Raw genomic sequence first — 19,984 nt, 5'->3', positions numbered from 1 at the left:
CCTCTGTGTTTTCTTCACTTTTAGCTTTTTAGGGTTTTAAAATTTGTGTGACTATGAAGGTTTTAAAGATGTTAAATGTAAACCTTCCGAATGATCATGTCCTCCAAAGAACTGAGTCATGAATTCAATCTGAATGTGGGTACAGCTCAGACATTTGGTAGCCCCTACCTGCAAAAATAACTGTTAAAGAAGGGGCATTTCAAGATCTACATCCTAATCATCGGAGTTGACAGTAGTAGTAAGTCGATTTATCCTATGGTTAAGAAACACCATTACTCCAGCAGTTAAACTAAACCCAGCAGACAGAACAAGTAGAATGTAGTGCAAAGCATAAAACATGATCAAACAAATATTAAAGAAAGTAAAAACATCTGAAACTAAATACTAAAGTTTTCTAAATTATACATTTAAACAAAATTATAAAGTAATATTACAATATATAACGAGTCAATTTTCAAAAGAAGCGAAAACAATTGTGTTTACTAAATGTGGTTAAAAACAGCACGCAAATATCAGATGACATTAAAGTGGCTCTGTGTAAAGTGTAATAGCGCAGCTTTGAAACAAAAAGATAACTCAAAGGTGATTCTCTTTCAAGTTGGCTTTCTCTACCTCTCTGCACACAGTACTGTTTTTGTGTAGTCCATTTAATTAACAACTTACTGATAACGTGTTATTTCATATTGTATTGTTCATGTTCTTTATCCAAACCACACTCTCTGCTGATTCACCTGCAGCATGGCCTCTTCATCCGTCCCTCCTGCGCTTTCCTGCTCAGTGTGTCAGATGTTTCCTCTACTCTGGAGCTCTAGAGACCCAGTGTTGGACCAAAAAGTGATTTCTGGTGTTTTTGTGTTTTTTTTTAACATCTACAGAGTGGGCCATTTATATGGATACACCGCAATAACATGGGAATGGTTGGTGATATTAAAGTCCTGTTTGTGGCACATTAGTATATGTGAGGGGGCAAACTCCTCAAGATGGGTGGTGACCATGGTAGCCATTTAGAAGTCGGCCATCTTGGATACAACTTTTGTTTTTTCAATAGGAAGAGGGCCATGTGACACATCAGACTTATTGGTAATGTCACAGGAAAAACAATGGTGTGCTTGGTTTCAACGTAACTTTATTCTTTCATGAGTTATTTACAAGTTTCTCTTTGTTCACAGCCATTGACATGTCGAAGAGGTTAACACGTGAGGAGCGGATCGAAATTGTGTTGATATCTGGTGAACGCAGTAAGCGGGTCATTGCAGCAGATTTCAATGCAAGACACCCTACGAGACCACCCATCTCCCATGCTACAGTTAGCAAACTGCTTGCTAAGTTTCGTGAAACTGGTTCAGTGTTGGATTTGCCAAAATGTGGAAGCAAGAAAACTGTCACTAATGAAGAAACATCAGTGGCTGTCCTAGCTTCATTCAGCAAGAGCCCACAGCGTAGCACTCGCCGCATGTCACTGGAGAGTGGGATTAGTCGAACATCCCTTCAGCAGATATTAGCTACTCACAAATGGCACCCTTACAAACTCCAGCTACTGCAGCACGTCAACGAGGATGACCCAGATTCTCGCACAGAATTTGCAGAATGGGCAAAAAAAAAAAAAATTGGAACAGGACCCTCAGTTCACGCAGAAGCTTTTGTTCAGTGATGAGGCAAACTTTTATGTGAATGGTGAAGTTAACAAACAAAACCACCGCTATTGGTCTGACACTAACCCACATTGGATGGATCCCTCCAAGACTGTTGGAACAACAAAACTGATGGTTTGGTGTGGTATATGGGGTACAACGATAGTGGGTCCATTCTTCATGAATGGAAACCTCAAGACCACTGGATATTTGAAATTGCTACATGATGATGTGTTTCCCTCTTTATGCACTGAAGCTGGCACGTTCCCTGAGTTTTTCCAGCAAGATGGTGCACCACCACATTATGGGTGCCAGGTCCAAGCATTCCTAGATGAACAGTTTCCTGGAAAGTGGATTGGTCGTCGTGGGCCAGTTGAATGGCCCCCAAGGTCTCCCGATCTGACCCCCTTAGACTTTTATCTTTGGGGTCATCTGAAGGCAATTGTCTATGGTGTGAAGATACGAGATGTGCAGCACCTGAAACTACGGATACTCGCTGCCTGTGCTGGCATTTCTCCTGTGGTGTTGCTATCAGTGTGTGAAGAGTGGGAGAAGAGGGTTGCATTGACAATCCAACACAATGGGCAGCACATTGAACACATTTTATAAGTGGTCAGAAACTTGTAAATAAGTCATGAAAGAATAAAGTTACGTTGAAACCAAGCACACCATTGTTTTTCTTGTGACATTACCAATAAGTTTGATGTGTCACATGGCCCTCTTCCTATTGAAAAAACAAAAGTTGTATCCAAGATGGCCGACTTCTAAATGGCCACCATGGTCACCACCCATCTTGAGGAGTTTGCCCCCTCACATATACTAATGTGCCACAAACAGGACTTTAATATCACCAACCATTCCCATTTTATTGCGGTGTATCCATATAAATGGCCCACTCTGTACTATCTTTACTAATATTAGTAAATACACTCTAGTGAACACGCTTCATGACGGGGTTGTAGATCAAATTAAAAAAAAATATTAAAAAAATGTTTTTGAAGTATCTTTATGACTTTGCGTATTTGTACCCATATAAGATAAGATAAGATAACCTTTATTAGTCCCACACTAGAGCTGGGCGATAGAACGATAACGATATGTAATGCGAAATAACTTTTTCTCGATAGAAAAATTAAACTATTGCGATAGGCCTCATCTCTCTTGCGCTCTTAAAAAAAAAAAAGAACAGCCAATCCAAATTAAGTAGCGCAGAGCCGAACCAATCACAGCCGCAGCGTCACATCACGTGACTTGTTATGTACAGCACAAGTGCCAAGCCGCACGTGTGTATTTGTTTGGGAAGCAGCCAGCCGCCGTGCCGCCCGGGTAATGGAGGAAATGAGTGTGCCGACTAGAGAAAAATCAACCGAGAGCGTGACCGAAGGTTATCGAAGAGAAAACAGATGATGGTTCCAATGCCAGAGAGATTGTTGAACGGAAAGGCCATAGAAGTTTTGTAGTGTGAAGGTATTTCAGCTATTTCAAGTCTGACAAAAAACAGAGTAGCGCACACTGTAAATTATGCCAAAAGCAAGTCTGGAAATACAATAAACCGGTGCATGCTCAATCTCTGACTGAAAGCGCTAATTCGTCATTCGGCTTTTGTCAGACTAAAGTAACTGTTAAAACTGTTTGAAAAGCTAAGCTATACAACAAGGAGAGATTGAGAATTTCCTTTTAGTTCTCAGTTTATTTGATATTGACAAAAGTTAGTCAATTTTGTCTGTTCTTCTGTAAAACAAACTAAGATTTATTTTTTTAGAATTAATATTTTGTTTCTAAGTGGAATTGACAATTTAGTGGTCTGTTTTGTTTGTTCTATTTTGAAACTTATACGCTTTAGCGGCTGCCCTTTGTGTAGTTTGCAATATTTGCCTTTATTTATCTGAAAAAGTCTCATGTTCCTTAAGTACATCTACCCTGTTGAACTTATTATGGGAAATAAATATTTAAATCAAAACAAGCTGCTGATTATTTCAAATATAGTTATTTGGCTTATATCGTGATATATATTGTTATCGCCTGAAATGAAAAAAACATATCGTGATATGAAAAAATCTTATATCGCCCAGCTCTATCCCACACGTGGGAAATTTGTTTTGTCACAGCAGAAAGTGGACAGTGCAAAGTTATATAGCAAAAATTAGAGAACAATGGAATACAATTAGAACTAGACAGCGAAAATTTCAGAAGAAATTTTAAGTGTGCCTATGCCGCTGCCAATGAGTGTAGTTTGCCATTCATACGGCTACAGGGAGCAAAACGCAGTAGAGCAGCCATTCTCCACCATGAACTATGGTAAAAACAAACACCGCTCGCGCCTCACAGATGACAGCTTACAATTTTGTGTAAAGATGAGGGCAATTTTGCATTCACTTTTTTTTTGTTATTTTTACACAGTGTTCTGAATGATTAACAATGGTCTACAGCCAATCTTGTGTATTATTATACAAACTTTGGTTGTAAGATTCAGATAACTATTTAATAAAAGCTAAATATTTTATATGAGAGTAAGAAAGAAAAGTATATCTTTGTGTCCCCCTTTCCCTGTTAATGCCCTACCTGGCCCCCTGGCAGAAGCTGTGCTAGATCCGCCCCTGCACAGTTACCAGCTGTCAGGTACACAAAAAAGGAGCTTGGTGTTATTTGTCTCTCAGAAACAGTTCGTAACTTCCCTTCAACTCATTCATGTCACCTAAAAGGTAAACCTGTTTCTCCATCACCAGTTCAGCTCTGATGATTCAGTAAGGACATCTCCTGGTTTGGACCAGCCCTTTTTTCAACTGTGACTCCAGCAAACATCAGCTGATACTAGAAATTAAAATCAAATGAATTCTAACAACAGCTGATCAAGCTTAAACGTGCTGCTGTTGTTTAGCGCGATAAACAAACGAGAGAAAAGCCGATCATTGATCAGTTTCATGATTGAAGTTTCATCAGGCGAGAGAATCACAGGGGAGGCTGTCATGAAGTTCAACATCAGTAACTTAGCGCGCACACAGCTGTATAGAAACTCTGTCGTGCTAGCTAGCACGCAGTACGAGTTATTGTAACTGATTGTAAAAAGTCAGCACAACGAAAATAAACTACACCTAAACTCGGTTTATATCTGACCCAAACAGAGTGCAGTTGATAACTTCTTACCTGAAATTCAGTTAACCTGACGCTCCGACCGGCTGCCGCTTCTACTCTGTTTGAGCTCCGCGTTAGCCACCACCGGTCGATCGGCGGCCGCCTCGCCACCTCGTATGTCTCTTTCCCCGCATGTCCTTTCTGTCATACACCGGTGGATAGCTGCCCTCTGTTGTAGCTCCGCGTTAGCCACCACCAAACAACTCAGTTATTTTTTCCACATCGACCAGCATAGGCACACTTAAGAAGTAGGATAAATCTGAGGAATAGTAATAAGTGTGCCTCTTGGCATAGGCACACTTAATAAGAAGAAGAATAAATCTGAGGAATACTAATAAGTGTGCCTCTTGTCATAGGCACACTTAATAATAAATCCGACGAATAGTAATAAGTGTGCCTCTTGGCATAGGCACACTTATTAAGAAGAATAATAAATCTGAGGAATAGTAATAAGTGTGCCTCCTGTCATAGGCACACTTAATAATAAATCCGACGAATAGTAATAAGTGTGCCTCTTGGCATAGGCACACTTAATAAATCCGAGGAATAGTAATAAGTGTGCCTCTTGGCATAGGCACACTTAATAAGAACAATAATAAATCTGAGGAATAGTAATAAGTGTGCCTCTTGGCATAGGCACACTTAATAATAAATCTGAGGAATAGTAATAAGTGTGCCTCTTGGCATAGGCACACTTAATAAGAAGAAGAATAAATCTGACGAATAGTAATAAGTGTGCCTCTTGGCATAGGCACACTTAATAAATCTGACGAATAGTAATAAGTGTGCCTCTTGGAATAGGCACACTTAATAAATCTGACGAATAGTAATAAGTGTGCCTCTTGGAATAGGCACACTTAATAAGAAGAAGAAGAATAAATCTGACGAATAGTAATAAGTGTGCCTCTTGGAATAGGCACATTTAATAATAAATCTGAGGAATAGTAATAAGTGTGCCTCTTGGCATAGGCACACTTAATAATAAATTTGAGGAATAGTAATAAGTGTGCCTCTTGGCATAGGCACACTTAATAAGATGAATAATAAATCTGACGAATAGTAATAAGTGTGCCTCTTGGCATAGGCACACTTAATAAATCTGAGGAATAGTAATAAGTGTGCCTCTTGGCATAGGCACACTTAATAATAAATCTGAGGAATAGTAATAAGTGTGCCTCTTGGCATAGGCACACTTAATAATAAGAATAATAAATCTGACGAATATTAATAAGTGTTCCTCTTGGCATAGGCACACTTAATAAGAATAATAATAAATCTGACGAATAGTAATAAGTGTGCCTCTTGGCATAGGCACACTTAATAATATACTGTACACAGCTGTACAGAATAGAATAGAATAAAATAAAATACTATATACAATAGAATAAAATAAAATAAAATATACAGTAGGATAAAATAGAATACAAATGCTATATACAACTGAGTAAAAATACAACTTTGTCAGAATATGAGTATGGCACTTAGTCTTATTGCACATGTGTGTGTTTGATCAGCTGCAAAAGTCTTTGTTGTGGAGTCTGACAGCAGTGGGGGGGAAAGACCTGCGAAGTCTCTCCGTCCCACACCGTGGGTGCCGCAGCCTGCCACTGAAGGAGCTGCTCAGTGCTGTCAGAGTCTCCTGCGTGGGGTGGGAGATATTGTCGTCAAACAAATGTTTAATGTCAGTGGCACATTTTACCAGGATAAATAGGTCTCTTTACAAAAACTGGTTGCAGCAGATACTTTATGATAGGAATGCTCTTACTGGCTCCAAATTACTTGACATTCTTCCTGAGAGATATTATTGATCTGTTTTTGACAGAATTTAGGTCAACAAGTAATTTCTAACAGCTTAAATTCCTGCAATCACTTTTTTGGACTGGCTTCGTACCCTTGAAAAACCCGTAGCTAGCCAGGCCCCTGGCGCTGGAGCAGCCAAAGGTCCCGTTGGCTCTCCCCCAGCAGATTGTCCCAAGGAACTGGGAAAACAGGATGGCTAGGTGACAGTGAGGAGGAAGCGTAGTCGTAAACAGAAGCCCCCGGTACACCACCAACCCCTTCATGCAGCTAATTGGTTTTCCCCACACTGCAACACACCCACCGTGGAACCAAGATTTCGGAGACAGACACCCTCTCTACTTTAAGATTAGGTTTAAAACTTTCTTGTTTGATAAAGCATAAAGTTAAGGTTGGATCAGGTGACCCTGAATCCTCCCTTAGTTATGCTGCAATTCATCTAGGGTTGCTGGGGGATTCCCATGATGCACTGAGTGCTTCTACTTCAGTCACCTTTTTCACTCAGTATGTGTTTATACACCTCTCTGCATTTAATTACATGTTATTATTAACCCCTGTCTTTCTTCCAAAGCATGTCTTTATCCTGTCTTTATCTACTTGTGCAGCAGATGGCCAACCCCTCCCTGAGCCTGGTTCTGCTGGAGGTTTCTTCATGTTAAAAGGGAGTTTTTCCTTCCCACTCTCACCAAAGCACTTGCTTATAGAGAGTCATATAATTGTTGGGGTTTTCTCTGTTTATTTGTATTTTTGTAAGGTTTTTACCTTACAATATAAAGCGCCTTGATTTCTATGTGCCTTGTGATTCCATCCTGTCTTCCTGTAGGCATATTTGTCTTTTATTGTCTTATGTACATACAGAGCACCTAAAACTTAAGTAATGCCTATGATAATTGCAAATATGCAGTGATTGAGGGAAGTTGTCACATTGCCATAGTGCCAACAGTTTGTCTCCATCCTATAGCTTTTCACCGAGTTCTCTCCCTGAATGTTAGAACAAGGTCACGTGTGTTTCTGCTGTTCAGTAATACTGCTATGTTACTGTAACAAATGGGAATTAAACATGGAGCCTCCACTGAAAGCAGAAGAGTTTATTACAAAACTTGCATAGGTTGTTGATGTATTCAGGGTAGTAAACTCACTTTTCACAGTAGGCTGAGCAATTTTAAGCTTGTTTATCCTATCTGAGCCTCTGCCAAATGACCAAGACACCCCTTGGATTAAGCTCATTTCTGCCAGTCATTCCTTCTGTTTCTACCCACACATTTGACCATAGATAAGATTAGGAAGGTGTCTCAACTGCTAAACTGACACCTCCACTTTCAGTTCTCTAGACCATGAAAACCTGGTACAACATCCACAATACAGCAATGTTACAAAAGCAATTACCCCAGAGCAATCTGGAGGTCAAAAGCTAATGAAGTCAACAGAAGCACATTATCTGCAAAAAAACAAAGATGTTTTTCAACAAAGCCCACCAAATTGGAGACTCCACCATCTGGCTATGTCTAAATATTCTGTTCATAAAAATTATGAATCTGTGACAAAGGGCAGCCCTGGAAGAGACCAATACACACTGGAAATGAATCTGACTTACTGTATTCAATACAAACCAAGCTCTTGCTGCATTTGTACAGGGACCGAATGGCCTGTAACAACTGGCCAGACACTCTATAGATACCCCACACAGCATGTCCTGACATATGCAGACAAATAGATTTTCCAGGTCCACAAAACACATGCAAACTGATTGGACAAATTCCTATGCACACTTTAATAATGAATTGGTGCAATGTTCTGTGACTAGGACGAAAACAACATTGTGCCTCCTGAATGCATGGTTTTACTAACAGACGGACTCTCGTAAGATTACTTTGGTAATTTAAAGCCACCGCCAGACCTCCATGCAACATTTCAGAGACATGTCAGCTAGGATAACCCCACAACATCCAGGGTGAATCTCATCCACCCCAGCTACCCTACCACGGAGCAGTTATTCAACTCAATCAGTGACCTCACCTCAAGTGATAAGCAAGTCATCCCCTCAGCCTCACTCTTCTTCCATACAGAAAACATGACAGTGGGATTGAGGTATTCCCTAAGTCAGGGGTCGGCAACCTGCGGCTCCGGAGCCGCATGCGGCTCTTTAGTCCTTATAGTGCGGCTCCGCGTGGTTTGGGCAAATAAATTAGAAGTATTTAGCTGAAGTGTATTTTATTTATGTTAGTTCTTTTTACTCGTAGTTCTAAATTGGAAGATTATTGTGATATTGAAATATAAAAATAAAATTATATTCTATTATTTTTTCATCGCTCAAAATAAGAGTCACCCTCGCGGAAGCCGGTATACCCGCAGAAACGCCGTGCATTTATCGAGACTTTCAACCCCAGGTAGGCCAATTATGGATCTTCGGATCCACATTATGTCAGCAGCTGTTCTCCACCGTGAACTATGTTAAAGACAAACACTGTTCACGCCTGACAGATGACAGCTTACAGTCCTGCGTAAACTGACTTCGTATAGCCCCGATTTGCGGACTCTGTGCGCAGAGGTTCAGGAGCAGAAGTCCCATTGTAGTCAAAGGAATTTGCAAAGAAAAGCGTCTGGACTTCTTTAAGTTGCTTGAAGACGTTTCACCTCTCATCCGAGAAGCTTCTTCAGTTCTAAGGTCAAATGGCCGAGAGTCCCAGATTTAAACCCAGTGGGAGTATCCCCCCAAAGAGGGACAAAGGACCCCCTGGTGATCCTCTAATCACATGAGCCAAGGTGTGAAAGCGGGTGTGGGACCTAATCAGCCAGGGTTTTGGGTGAGCTCATTGTGAAACCTGGCCCCACCTTGTTATGTGAATTCCTGAGGTCAGATGGCCCAGGATGTGAGTGGGCGTTAAGGCGTCTGGGGAGGGAACTCAAAACTGGATTATAGATGGCAGACAGTTGGTGTCGTAAACCACCGCCTCTGTTCAAAGATGGTCGCTCACAGTGGATATAGATGGCCTCTTTCACTCCTCTTTCAAACTATCTGTCCTCTCTGTCCAAAATGTGAACATTGGCATCCTCGAAAGAGTGACCTTTATCCTTAAGATGCAGATGGACTGCTGAGTCTTGTCCCGTGGAGGTGGCTCTTCTATGTTGTGCCATGTGCTTGTGAAGTGGCTGTTTGGTCTCTCCAATGTAGAGGTCTGGGCATTCCTCGCTGCACTGTACAGCATACACCACGTTGTTAAGTCTGTGTTTTGGAGTTTTGTCTTTCGGGTGAACCAGTTTGTGTCTGAGTGTGTTGCTGGGTCTGAAGTACACTGGGATGTCGTGCTTGGAGAAAACTCTCCTGAGTTTCTCTGATACACCCGCTACATAGGGGATGACAACGTTGTTGCGTCTGTCTTTCTTATCCTCCCTCGCTGGTGTCTGATCTTCTTTTCTGTGCCTCTTTGCTGACTTTATGAACGCCCAGTTAGGATAACCACATGTTTTGAGTGCTTCCTTTTGTGTGTGTGTGTTCTTCTTTTTCCCTCAGGCTTAGAGGGAACATGTTCTGCAGTGGTGGTGTAGGGTCCTAATTACTCCAAGTTTGTGTTCCAGAGGGTGATGGGAGTCAAAGAGGAGGTACTGGTCCGTGTGTGTGGGCTTCCGGTAAACTTCGATGTTGAGGTTGCCATTCTCTTCAATGTGCACGGCGCAGTCCAGGAAAGGCAAACAGTTATCCTTTGTGTCTTCCCTAGTGAACTTGATGTTTTTATCCACAGCGTTAATGTGTGCAGTGAAGGATTCCACTTCTTGTGTCTTGATTTTGACCCAGGTGTCATCTACATATCTGTACCAGTGGCTGGGTGCTCTTCCTTTGAAAGAGCCAAGAGCCTTCCTTTCCACTTCCTCCATGTAAAGGTTGGCTACAATAGGTGACACGGGGGAGCCCATGGCACAGCCATGTTTTTGTCTGTAGAAGCCTTCGTTGTATTTGAAGTAAGTTGTGGTAAGGCAGAGGTCTAACAGTGTGCAGATCTGATCGGGTGTGAAGTTGGTCCTGTCTTCCAAGGAGCTGTCTTCTTGTAGTCGTTTTCTGACAGTCTCCACTGTTTCTGTGGTGGGTATGCAAGTGAAGAGAGAGACTACATCAAAGGACACCATGGTTTCATCTGGATCCAGGGTAAGTTTCTGGACCTTGTCGGTGAAGTCGGTGGAGTTCTTGATGTGGTGTGGGGTGTTCCCCACGAGAGGTGCAAGGATGGTAGCAAGGTGTTTCGTCCTGTGATGAAAGTCATCCTGTGATGAAAGGATGAAAGTCTCAGCCACCCTCTCCAGTGCGAAAGTCCCTCCGATATAAGGGTGGCGGCTGACAGTTTTTGTTTGCTACATGGATCATTCTAGTTCAGGTTGGTGTCTTTCCTTTTCTTATATTTCTTTAAGAGTTCAAAATGTGTTGATTACATAAATATAATTTAATTTTCTCTGTAGCACTTCATGGATTTCATAAGCAGCACACCTTAGTTGTTCACACAAAGCATAAAGATAAAAAACAATATATACAGTGTTATCTTCATTTTAGATGTCAAAAAGTATTTGCGGCTCCCAGTGTTTTCTTTTGCGTGGAAACCAGGTCCAAATGGCTCTTTGGGTGTAAAAGGTTGCAGACCCCTGCCCTAAGTGTTCCTTCCACTGCCTTACCTATGTCCTCAGTTGAGGTCAGTGAAATCCCACCACCGCTTTGAGACCAAAAGTCTTGTTCAGTGGTCTCACCAACTCCTCCCACACCAGAGTTTTTAGGTCAGCCACACTCCACTTGACCTGCTGGTCTGTTAGCTACTTCTGGAGTCCCACAGGCTAACCAAGCCTGATAAGACGTCTTTTTCAACCTGATAGCCTCCTTCAACTTCTGTGATTACTGCCACAACAGGCACCAATGACCTTGCAGTCACAGCATTTTGCAGTTGCCTCAACAATAGAGGTGTGGAACATGGTCCACTCAGACTCACTGTCCCCACCCTCCCTCAGAATGCAATCGAAGTCTTGTCAGAGGTGGGAATTGAAGATCTGGAGGACTGCCAGATGTCCCCAATGCTTGCTCACTATACGTTTCAGTATGCCATGTCTGGCTAGCATCTTCCCCTGCCATCTGATCCAATTCACCACCAGGTGGTGATCAGTTGACAGTGTAGAAGCTCTTTTTAAGTGTCCAAGACATATGGCCGCAGATCTGTTGCCATGTGAACTTGTGAACAGCATGGTGTTTGTTATGAACAAACTTTGGAAAATATAGGAAAATATATTGGTCCTAACACCTAGAATACCTATAAATATTTATACTTACTTTTATATATTTACTTTTACTTTTCTACCTTTACTTCTGCTTTACTTTTATATATTTATACTTCTGCATTACATCTACACAGTGGCGGTCCTAGCCTGTTTGGCGCCCCGGGCGAACACGCCCTCTGGCGCCCCCCCCCACACACACACACACACACGCACACGCACATAAAACATATTAAGGATTATACATTAACATAAAACTGTTGTCGGAACCATACTGAATTTCGCCAGAGAAACACACACACACACATATGAAGAGAGAGAGAGTATGCATTGTATGCAAACGGCTACCAAACAGCTATCATAATTTGTCATACAGTCAGAAAGGACAAATCAACAATTGACACTGACTAATTAATATTAAAATCTGTAACATAATGTATTGTTTGGAATTTAGTCTGTTACTGTTACTATTTTTACCATTTCTTCTTGGAGCATCTGTAACCCACATTATTTCCTTAGGGATTAATAAAGTATTCTGATTCTGATTGTTTCAGGATGACCTGCCATTATCCAATGACACATCTGCTTACCTGTATCTTTTGCTCATTTCTCCTTCTCTTCTTTTCTATTTTTTCTAAACTGAGCACCTGATGGCTTTGAACTTTTCTTGTCCATCTTCCATTGGTTTTAATTTTCCACTCCAGTACAAATCCCCCAACTCGAGGATCGCCATGACATAACCTAATAGACCTACACCTTAGTTCACCGATTCACTTTGTCTAAGGTGTATTTCTGGGATTTCACACAACCCAGGATTCAAATCATGAATACATAATGGGCTTGGATTTACAACATTATGAATGAAATGTGCTCTATTTGGAAGCAGCCGGCCCCCCTCCCCTTTCGACAGATTGTGTGTGAGACTTTAAATCATCAAACTGTAAATTATAAATTGTTATTGATCCCTTTACCCCTAGTCCTAAAGTGTATATTTATTTTCTTACTCTTCTTATATTTATTGTTTGTTTACTTGCACTGCTGTAACTGGAGCCTCGTCGTCTCGTCTCTCTATATATTGGACTGTATGTAGCGGAGATGACAATAAAGTTTACTTTGACTTCAGCAGAGAGCAGGCGCACCGAGGGCTCTCGCGCTCACTTTTCACGTATAGAATTTCGAAAAAACATCGTTGCAAATTATAAGTCTGTATCATAATGCCTGGTGTTTTCGTGTTTGTTGTTTTGTTTTCATTTTGGTTTTTTTTGTGAGTTGGTTATTAGAAGCTGCTCCAGCCAGCCAGAGAATCCCCCGCCGCCCCGCCCTCTCCTCCCTGTGCCGCAAGCAGCAGGCGCACCTCGCAAACGGAGGGCACCCTTACTCCCAGCAAATAGGCGATAGAAAACCGATCGGTGCCTACGACTTTCCCAATATGCGCTGGCTGATGTCAGGGCGGCATGAGTACGAGCAATTTTTTTTTTTTTTTTGCCGATGCCCGTGATGCCGCCCCCCACCACGATGCCGCCCCGGGCAACCGCCCGTGTCGCCCGTATCAAAAACCGCTACTGCATCTACACCTTAGTTAAGTTGTAACTGCAAACCCTTCTGAAACCCTACCTCATAACCTATGGGTAACGTGATGTGTACCTCTAGTAATCTAACTACACATGGCTGTTTGATGCAGGGACACTAGCAAACGGCCACTTGCACATGCTACGCCTTGGCTCTACATACTAGTGATGCGCGAATCATGAACGAATCGTTCAATACTCGAGAATCACTTTACTGACTCATGAATCATGATTCACAAGCCCAACTGACTCACTGACTCATCCCTGTTGCTGTTAGCAGCAACATATCTAGCTTATAATTAAAATTGTTGAGAAAAACACAACATCCAGTATCTTAACAAAAACATTTCTGCTCTGAACTGGAAGAAAAAACCCTGAGTAGAAGCTCACATCAAGACAATAGCTCCTTGGTTCACAGTAGCATCGCTCTGCTAACATGCTAACAGCACATTTGAGCTACTCACCCCCTCCTTTCCTGTGCTGAATCGTAGGGTAAGCAAATCACTCAGGACTCGCTTACCCCCTCCCTCCTGTGCTGAATCATAGAGCCAGCGAATCACTCAGGACTCACTAACCCCTCCCTCCTGTGCTGAATCGTAGAGTGAACGAATCACTCACTGACTCACTAACCCCCCTCCCTCCTGTGCTGAATCATAGAGCCAGCGAATCACTCAGGACTCACTAACCCCCTCCCTCCTGTGCTGAATCGTAAACGTAAGCGAATCACTCAGGACTCACTAACCCCCTCCCTCCTGTGCTGAATCATAGAGCGAACGAATCACTCACTCACTCACTCACCCCCTCCCTCCTGGCTCACAGCTTCTTCTTCTTCTTGGTTGGCAACCAATGTTAAGGCGCATTACCGCCCCCTGGCTCACAGCTCAGTGGACATTTAGATGAGAAAATATATATTTGACACATTTAAGGAAAATACTAATAAAATAAAAATAAACAAAATAAATGTTCCCTTTAGAAATTTTTTTGCTCTTTTTTGCTCTATAAAATAGTTGTTTTCTTTTAGAATCACTCATCTTAGCAGTAGGATATACATGAAAAGAGAAAAGAAATTAAGTTTGAGTGAAAATGTACATTTTTTGCACTCTCTGGTCAACTGACTCAGTGAATCAAATGACTCAAAAAACCCGATTCACTTTGGTGAGCGACTCATTAAAACTCGATTCAGTAAAAAGAATCAAATTTACCATCACTACTACATACTACATAAGTATACATTCAACTTTAAGGGAGATGTGGGAGCTGTTTTGGGACATCTGTAAATTAAAATCCTCGCCGCGCTAATATTCAGTGTGTTATCTATTATTTTTTAATGATATTTATGTGAGAGCTTGTGATTTATAAGTCGTAATATATACACTTATTGTGAATAATTAAAAATATTAATGATAAAAATGAAGCGAATAGCTTTTGAACATTGGCATTTCCGAGGCAGATGGCGACCTCTGAAGGCAGCGGGCTCAATCGCCTCAGCTCTCCATTTCAGTCCGGTCTGCTGTGTTTTGCGGGCCGCCGTCCACTCTGACCTCTTAAGACTCGTTGAGAAGAAATGGGAGCACCTTGACGTAACTCCCGGCACAAACGGCTCTGTACCCTGTATTTGTCCCAGAAGAATTATTCATACACCTGTCGATCGTCTCTTTGTCAAAAAGAGCAAAAACGGTGAGTGAATCGTTCTGCTGGTGACCTGAAGATCGAGGCCGTTGTCGCTTGAGTTTTGTGTCCGCTGTTTCACCGTGGCCTCTCGGCTCTCTTGGAACTCGAGTCCGGTGGTTTCCTTTAGAAGTCCGAGGCCGCATGTATAGTTGGTTGGCAAAGCAAGCATAAAATACAGGTATAAATTATTTTAATGGTTAAAATTTTTTGGGGGGACAAGACGCTTCAGTTGTTAGTAGGGAAAAAGCTTTTTTGTTGTTAAAGTCTGCTTGTTTTTGGAAGCTAACGTGGTGCTAAGGCCATCTAATCGGCTAACATTAGCCGGCTTTCCGGGTTTCGGTACATGAAATTACTTTTATATTGAGGGACAAACAATTGTATGACTTAATTGAAAGCGGCTGAGTCTGAGGTTGGGGGATTATGGAGATTTTTTAAGCTTTATTTCGGTTTATCGGCCTGACATCGGCCGATGCTTTACATTAGCGAATCTGGAAGTAAAGCTACTCACCCGACTATAAAACTGTATGTACCCGACTGGACAGCTAACTCTAAGGCTTATCGCTTCCAATAACATAGCTGTTCTATGTCCTCTTAAGTTGATTTGTGTGAATAATTAGGCTCCGTATGGCTCGTCAAATAATAAAAACTGCGGTCATACGATTAGCTCTCTCGGATATGGCTGAACGTGTTTGTTTTCCATTAGTCATAACAAAGCTTTCTTTGCCCGACTTTATAACATTGTGTAAATATAAAGTATAAAAGTTTGAGTTCAACATGGGAACATTTAAATGTTGATTTCTTGTGTTACTACATCAACATTTGTTTTTATATTATTGTTTTGTTTTATTTACCTAATGGTCACTTCTCTTACCAGTTTGCTGTGTAACTGTTTTGTGATGTGTAACTTTTATTAGGTTGGTGTACCGTAACTGTTTCACAATATTGTGAGCGTGACAGCTGTTCTGTAGGTTTCAATCATATTAAGCGAACTTTGCCGAATTACTGAGTAATAAATGTCCATATTTTAATTTCTGTCTTTCAGGTTTAAGAAATGCTTTATGGAGCGCTTACATTCTTTTAACCTTGTCTCAGGTATCCACTCCTCATTGGAAAAGCTATGTTTCGGCTAGATGGTTTCAACAAAATCAGTTGGTACACTCTACGCGAAAGTAGTTTTTTGTGATTAGATAATTTAACTAAGTTTTACAGGTGTGTGTTCTCCAGTATGTGTTGGTGTTAAATTAGTTTTCTTTTTAGTCCTACCCACATTTCCCTAAGCAGCTTTTCCATTTGCCAGATCGCTGTAAGTGCAATAAGAATTGGTTGTTAATACTTGCCTGGTTAAATGCTGCCCCATTTACCTCTGAAGTTGGATGTCAGAACTGTGAGTGAGGTCACTTCCAAATTGATTATTTCATTTGTAGTCAGATTTTCTCAGTTTCTAATAGAATTTTTAACTGGAATGCCCCCTCAAGTCTGACTTACGGTGCATTCCTGAATAAGTTGTAATTCCTGAGTTCTTAGTCGGAATTTAAATTTGGAACACCTAATCAAAACCCAGCAACTGCCAAGTTAACAATCCATGGCAGTCCTGAACGTGTGCAGTAGTAAAACTTTTCATATGTGCTGCCAGTATTGTGTCTTTGTGGCTCATTAATCCTGCAAATATATGTGTCCACATATACTTTTTGGTCGGACAGAAGGGGGAGATGAGAAATGTACTCCCATGCACGTTCTAGGATCCTGACTGTGTGTCACTAGAATTGACTGATGTAAACAATTGTCCAATGTTGACTGGCTGAAGTGGGCCAAAATGAAAAAGGGAGCAATAGTCGAGTTCACCAAGAACAGGGGAATTGTGAAAGAAACTTCATGGATGAAAAATTAATGCATGAAAAGCACAGACAGTGGCTGCAGTGGACACATTTCATTTTTCATAACACTTGGTCTTGCTTGAGGTCTTTGAATGTTAGAAATTGGCTCTCATCTGGGCCTGGCTGATGATCACTACCAACAACACAATCAAGAGTGGCCTACAGACTGCTTGTAGCCCATATTTGTTTATTGCCATGATTTATTGGAAGTGATACTTAAATGGCTCTGCATAGCTAAGAACCAAAACAAATCCTGTGTTTCCTTCCTTTTTCTGGAACATGGTAACTTTAAGAGTGTACTGAGTCCCAAAATCAAACTTTTGAGGTATCTTAAACTGTTTACTGTTTTATCAGTTTTTATGGTCACAGCCACCATCTTGGTCTGTTAAGTTGGGTTTGGTGGAGCTCCTTCGACTTACTAAATTAGAAATCTGTTTTGAAGCAGCTTTCCAGTTGAAAATTCCGACTGGGAACTCAAAAGTACACAATGTTACTTATGCAGAATAGTATTTAGTTTTATGACTGTTTATGTGTAGTGCCGCTGTCTTGGATTGTGATGTCGGGTAATGTGGGGCTTCTCCATCTTTCCATGCTGGAAATCTACCTCGAGGGGTGGTTCCAATTGACAATTCACGTTAGCATCGGATATTGAACTATTAACAGTGGTCACCTTAGCATTCCCTACCTGTCAAGTTATCATTAAAATAACAGCTAGTTGCTAATAAAATGATAATGTTAATGTAGGAGCAAGGCAGCAAATGTTACCATTTGTAACATTAATACACTGTTAATTCAACAGGGTAACAGTAATTTGTGTCTAACAGTCTACCAGCAACTAGACAGAAATGGCAGCAACCTACCTTACTAACTCTATTTGACCATCGATGAAAATATGGTGTCAGCTCACCATAAGCACAGCACCACCTCAGACAAACTAAAAAAAAATTTTTTCAACTGTATAAGAGAATTGTTTTATCATTTAAGTAGTATTGCGTATTTTCCTGGGTATCAGTTATCTAGTTGGAAATTGTACTTTCATGACAAAACTAGCAGGCCCATGTGTGACTTTGAGGCAAGGCATTCGGAAAGCATGCTGTTTAAATGATGTGATGATTTCGCCTACTTGATTCACCACACATGTATGCCAGTGTATTAATTCTGCAGACCCTCTGAAGCACCCATTAGCTGTCATTCACATGGATGTGATGACATGTTGTTTTGTATTTTCCTTTATTTTGTATAGCATTTTTTCTTTTCTTTGCTAAATTAACTTCTGTATATTGTTTACATGATCAAAATAAATTTACAAACTAACAATTAATAACAACTAATAATTAATCATTATTACATTTTTCTGCTCCATACAAATATGATGTAATTCTTGGTTGTAATATGTTTACTGGAGATGCTGATGAAGGCTGCAAGCACATTATCAGTAAGGCTACGTTCACACTGCAGGCGAAAGCGCATCAAATCCAATTTTTTTGACCCTATGCGACCCATATCCGATCATGGTATGACAGTGTGAACGGCACAAATCCGATATTTTCAAATCCGATCTGGGTCACTTTCGTATGTGGTACTGAATCCGATACATATCCGATGTTTTAGAAAGTGACTGCTGTTTGAACGGTCATGTCGCATTAAATCCGTCTTTTGCGTCACTGACACAAGACAGACGCCAATTATCAGCGCCGGAGAAGCGCCCGAGAGGACATCGCGAACGCTTCCTGGCCATCCAGTGTAGATGTCAGTGAAACTGTTGGGAAGACGTTGGAGAAACGTGAACATTTTATTTGTACTGTATAATCTGCAGATTCTGACAGAAATCTGCAACTATCCTTTGAAGCACCGATCCTCTAAAACGGCAATAAGGATAATTATTAGGTTATCTACATTATTATGTAAATAACAAAATAACTTAAAGCAAAAAATTGGGAAACGTAAAGTCTGAAGTCTTTATATTAAGGGCCATCAGTCAAACAATATTGTTTGCTCTGGGTCTAAACAGAGCGCGTTGTGTGTGATATCTTCTTTTGCGCATGCGGGCCGCTTTGAGCGTTCACACTAGAGCGCGTTTGCTGTCGCATTTTATTTGTAGTGTGAACAAGCAGACACAAAAATCAGATTTGATCAAAAAATCGGAATTGAGCATTAAGACCTGCAGTGTGAACGTAGCCTAAGTCTGTTCTATATGCTACAGCTGCTGCTGGAAAGTTGACCCCTCCCTGCATTGATGGCTTAACAATAGAGAAAACGCACTTAAAATGACAAGACCCCTTAGTCAAATGACTTTGAACTTGAAGCTACTTTATTCTTTAGCAGTATACATGTTTTGTTAAAAGGAAATGGTTGAGCAGTGGTAGCACATTGGCAGTCTGTGGACAGGTACAGACTGCCAATGGCAAAACTCGACATATTTTTTTAGGGTTTTCCAATAGAGTGATAGTACCTGGTACCAGGTACTTTTTTTAGTATCTACTCGACTGGGGTTTCAAGTGATCCCAAAAATATGACGTCAGAAGACTTCATGCCACCGATTGGCTAGTCGGTAGCATTACTCGATGAGTCACGAGAGCATCTCCTTCATGAAAATCAAAACCAACAACGCCGTGGTCCCCAAGTCTGATGAAAACCAACCGATCGAGCAGCAGGTATACCATCACCTCGACGTCCAACTTTGTTGTGGCGTTTGTGTGGCATACAAATGACATGGTTGTTTGTCCGTGTTGCTATAATGACTACATGAATGGTGGTACTCAATTTTAATGGAGGACTGCATAGCAGCTTGTTTGCTTTGAATGAAAACCCCTCTCTGTAGGACTATAGGCAAATAGATTTGCAAACAGACACAATTGCAGTACTCTAATATGCTTTAGAAGCAAGTTGGATGACCATTTGACAAATCATTGAACTTTGTCAGCTGTTGCCACACATGCAGTTGGTATCAATTGATCAATTGACAGTAGCTGAGCTGTATCCCTCCATGCTGCAGGAAAACCTTGTGAGAGAACTGGAGATGCAGAGGCAGAGTGGGGGCAGGGCTTTAAGAGTGTTGTGATAG

General features: G+C 41.1%; 1 protein-coding gene across 5 annotated transcripts in view; it reads left to right on the top strand.

Annotated features, from left to right (window-relative positions):
• Window positions 1-14,861: 14,861 nt before the first annotated feature.
• hectd1 (HECT domain containing 1) overlaps window positions 14,862-19,984 on the top strand; it is a 42,122-nt gene continuing 36,999 nt past the window's right edge. For 4 of the 5 annotated variants that reach the window (XM_031745845.2, XM_031745849.2, XM_031745847.2 and 1 more), the window contains exon 1: window positions 14,862-15,052. The gene's annotated coding sequence lies outside the window, so the exon portion shown is untranslated. Of the gene's footprint in view, window positions 15,053-15,097; window positions 15,225-19,984 lie in introns of those variants that run through there. The other variant, XM_031745846.2, reaches the window with a different exon arrangement.

Source organism: Oreochromis aureus, linkage group 19, assembly GCF_013358895.1.
Source record: "Oreochromis aureus strain Israel breed Guangdong linkage group 19, ZZ_aureus, whole genome shotgun sequence".
Taxonomy (NCBI): Eukaryota; Metazoa; Chordata; class Actinopteri; order Cichliformes; family Cichlidae; genus Oreochromis; species Oreochromis aureus.
The sequence above is the reverse complement of the archived record's forward strand: the minus strand, read 5'-3'. Positions and strand labels throughout refer to the sequence as shown.